Raw genomic sequence first — 4,432 nt, forward strand, 5'->3', positions numbered from 1 at the left:
CAGACCGACTACCGTGTGTACAAAGCGAAAACGAACGAAATAGGGAGCATGTCTAAGGAAGACTCTGACCCCCATGTCTGTTCTGTTGCAAAACGGCATGAAATTTTCTTTTTGGATGATAAACATATAACCTTTCCAAAGACTCCAGGATCAGCCCATCTCTTGACAATTTAATATCGGATATGGAGACAACGTGGCGTGTATTTGACGTGTGTAGCATGCAAAACCAAAAAAATATGAAACCTTTTTGTTTAATGTTTCCAAATATCGAAATAAAATTTTCTCCAGGGGATAGTGAAATTTGCATCTTTGTCGAGTCACCCCAAGCTCGCCCATTCGGACCATTTGTCAACCTACTTAACCTCGGAGATAAAAACTCTTCGTCGAAAAGAGACTAAATAACGTGTGTACAATGAGGGAAACAATTTCATTTATTCGGCATTTTCCAAGATAAAGAACACAGCAACATTAAACAAAAACACATAACACAAAATACACTGAGATCACAAACACAAACTTACAAATGCCCGGAGAGGCACAGTTAATCCAATAACTGTCACCCGTAAGACTTCATTTCTGAAGCTCCAGGTTTACATAAACGTGCACACACATACACAATACAGTAACAGCACAAGATTCAAGAAATGGCAATAAATAAATCAAACAAAAAAAATATATACAATTGGCAAAATAATATAAATATGACATACAAATACATTAAAATAACCAAAAAAAATTAATTACAGAAACAAATCAATCAATTAAACAATAAGTACCCCCAAAACAATAAAAGAAATTTATTGTGTAAAAACCGAAAAAAACAGAAAGACACCACGAAATAACAAAATACACTTGAATACCGACAAAAGCAAAACCATTGACACATCTGGCCCACATGGCAAATCCTAGATATTCAAATCCCCCCATTTTGTGCTTCCTTGCACCAAACAACACAGTGACCCTCCCACAACTTGCCAGTCCCAGTGACCTTATTACAAGGGTACTCCACTGCAAATTCAATCAGTACTCTGTCAAGTTTCATATAGTTTCAAATTCAAGTGGGTACTTGGTAAGTTGATCCCCTGTTGAAGGGTTATTTAAACCACTTCAGTTCTCAAACGTTCAGGTACATGTAGGTCATCTCAAGAGCATGTAATTGGCAAAATGCAGTTTTTGAATTAGTGCCCTAAGGTTTGTCCAGCCTGATCGTTTCAATGTACCACCTGTTCACTAAGACTATTTCACGGTCAAAAGCTCTATGAAGACCTCTAACAACAAATGTAAGCAAAAGATGGATGCTTTTAGATTCACGTAAAGACAAATTCAATGTACATATGCAACCAATCCGTGTAATCCATTTTAAATCTTCTTCACTAGAAAATTATTCTGGTTGCTCAACGTTGAATTTTGTTCTAATTTGTCAATGTATAAGGTTCCTGTTGTGAAGGTACCAGATAGGCTACTTGTATTCCAGAATAGTCAACACTAGAAACTTGCAAGATGAAAGCAAGACATACTAAGTCTGTTTGATTTTGGTAGTGACATAACAAGATTTTCCCGAGAGATTTTGTACTCATTATCAGCTTCAAACTGCATGTTAACTAAGGTACAATTCAGGTCCACTATTTTCTTTGACCATCCTAGCATAAGCAAAACTTTGGTTTCCTTAGTAATGTATTGAGATGCATTTTATTAGCATGACAACATCTTTGAAAGCCATGGATGTCTTGAAGGTCATCAGACTGACATTATATTGGCCTATACACAAGAGCACTGTTACCAAATAAAGTGCTAGCTGACAAGATGTGATAAGGAAAGTCGTTGGTATACATAAGAACTGGATTGGGCTCAAGACACTTCCTTGAGGTACACCAGATGGTACAGAAAAACCACGCAAAGTAGCAACCTTTCAACAAAACCTTTTGTTGCCACCACAAGACAAACGGTCGCTGCAACAGTTGCAAATTCAGTTCTGTTATGTTGAGGAAATCAAAATCATGCTCTTGTTACTTTTATTGAGGCTGAGCATGTCACAGCATGGAGCGTATCACTGTTCGACCAGCAGCAGAAGACTAACGCGTAGAACAGATAGGCACAGTGCTAGAGTCCAACTCTTGGCCGTAATTGTGGTACTGAGTACAGGCGTAAACAAATCACAGAAAAGTGTTTAATTAGGATGACATGATTTACAATTAAAGGCATCACATGAATAATAAGTGACAAAAAACCAAAATTACCAACAAGCCAATAAAATCACCTCAAAAGGAGGGCACAGAGGACTTGATTAAAACTGGTTATTTTTTAAATGAGTAAATTCGCATGATTAAAAAGAACGAGTAAAAACATTCTTTTTATAGCATGGCCTTCACTTTGCGGGATAATTTTCTTACGTTTGGAAATATTGAAATGAAACGTTCTCCTCAGATATTTTTTTCTCTTTTTTGGGCTGTCATTTTTATCACCTGTGTGGAGACTACTGTTTCCTTTGTTCTGGTTAATTTGTCTTGCTAATGATATGAGCATAAATGGGGGTAATAGTAGTTTAGTGCTTATATTTACTTGTATTTGTGCTTTTTTTTTTTTTAATAATTTGTGTTTAATTTTGCTTTGTTTGTTCTTGTGATGGTCGAATAAATAAGAATAATTGAAGAGATGGTACTCATCATGATTAACCAAGATACACCTTTCGACCATTTGAAGACTATCGTCATACACAGGCTAAACTAACTACTAAAACAGATTGACTAACGAGTACAAGAGGGAGAAGATTACTAGTAGACACAATGACTGACCCAAGCTTTTGCCTTCATTTGTGTATAGTTCTCTTAAATTTGGGAATATCAGAATCAAACATTCTTCAGTGGATATGTTCAACAAAATGACAACAAGATCAGTTGATTTTCACCAACCCTACAGTCACAGACAAAAGCTTAGTTTGGATAAGGCCTTATATAGAGCCAAATTTGCTGCAAAACCATCCAATTACAAGACCAACTTACAAATGGGAAACCAGGAAACATAACTGCCCTAAGTATTCACCTCCATTAAATAAGACTTGACGCTTTACATGGTGGAGACTAAAAACAGGGCTTGTGGTTACATCATGTGGATAAATCTCCCTTGGAAGAGGTATGGTTCTGATAAGAACTGTAGAGTGTGTGCTTGACGTTTCATCCAGCATGCTCTCGTCATCCTCAAGAGTAGAGCCTGATAAGCCATGCTCCAGATTTTACAGAACAATTGTACATGTATACAAAATTATGTACAGATATTGTTCAAAATTTGGAACATGACTTTCATTGTTAGGCTCAAATCAGAACATGATATAAAGTGCTTACCGAGTGAGTTGTGTCGTCAGTAATGCCAGTTGCCAGTGATGTGTTAAACTCCAGAAAACTGTCTCCAACGGACTTGGTCTTGTCTCTTCATCAATGCTACAGCTAATAAAACCACAGAATCAAGTCAACAAAGATCAGAGCTGAATAACATACAAGTAGACATCACTGCGATGTCTTTATAGTCTTTAACTCTCATTTTCGTATTGACCTTTGTTTCAACTCTCTTCAATTGTTGGTTGATCAGCAAACACAACTCCTGAAAAGACATAATTCTAAAGCTTCGACTTTCTTGGGCTCTTTCAACAGCCCAAGAAAGAAGAAAATTTAGACAGTCCAAAATCGTCTGATTCAATAGGATTTTGCATACACCGAAGGGGTTGGGCCAAACACTCTCTGATATTTCATGTTTTACCTGCCATCCAAAATTTATCAATGGTATTAAATTATGGCTCCCCATACACAGGTATGTCACCCAGGTTTACGCGAAAATTAAATTAATCCACAGAGAAGGACCTCTGTCCCTGTCAACTTTTTGAAAAGTGAAGAGACCTGTAACATAATGACGTCATGCTTCGTTTCCTAAGGCAGTAAGATGGGGAAGCATTAACTGTCCAAGTAAAAAATAATAGCTTGACATCATTATGTTTTGGGTCCATATATGAAATATATATGAGTCCACAGGGGACTGAATCAGTGAATTATACCTTTGGAGTAACCAACAACATTGGACCCACGTACCTTTTACCCAGCAGGCAGCAGCAAGAGATCAAAGTCCGATCACCTCAACAACGAGCACAGGAACCCCATCCTCAAGAGGTTGGATGTACCATGAACATCGGCTCACTCAGCAGCTTGTGCTCTGGCTGAGATGGACACACACAACAGTCATTAAAAACATGCAAAAGGAAGAAATTACAATACAACATGAGTGCATTAGCTTGGATTAACTGATTCTCAGAGGGCAGTGGAGAATGAGAAAGATGGAAAAAAGTAAGTCATAAGTGCTTCCCTAAATGACCTTCTTCCAGGCATGTGGAACACAAAAGATGGCTTACATCATACTTCCCAGCCAATGTTGAATCCTTGGTGTGTAT

The 4,432-nt window shown here is 37.5% G+C and overlaps 1 long non-coding RNA gene across 1 annotated transcript; it reads right to left on the reverse strand.

The window, feature by feature from the left end:
- Nucleotides 1-408: 408 nt before the first annotated feature.
- On the reverse strand, nucleotides 409-3,436 carry LOC147799541 (uncharacterized). The gene is made up of 2 exons (XR_015424740.1): nucleotides 3,339-3,436; nucleotides 409-2,132 (listed from the first exon to the last, which is right to left on the reverse strand). It is a non-coding gene; the product is annotated as an uncharacterized LOC147799541 (long non-coding RNA).
- Between the last annotated feature and the right edge of the window lie 996 nt (nucleotides 3,437-4,432).

Source organism: Acanthaster planci, linkage group LG03 (assembly GCF_054643075.1).
Source record: "Acanthaster planci isolate LZ-2023a linkage group LG03, COTS_SCS, whole genome shotgun sequence".
NCBI classification, from domain to species: domain Eukaryota; kingdom Metazoa; phylum Echinodermata; class Asteroidea; order Valvatida; family Acanthasteridae; genus Acanthaster; species Acanthaster planci.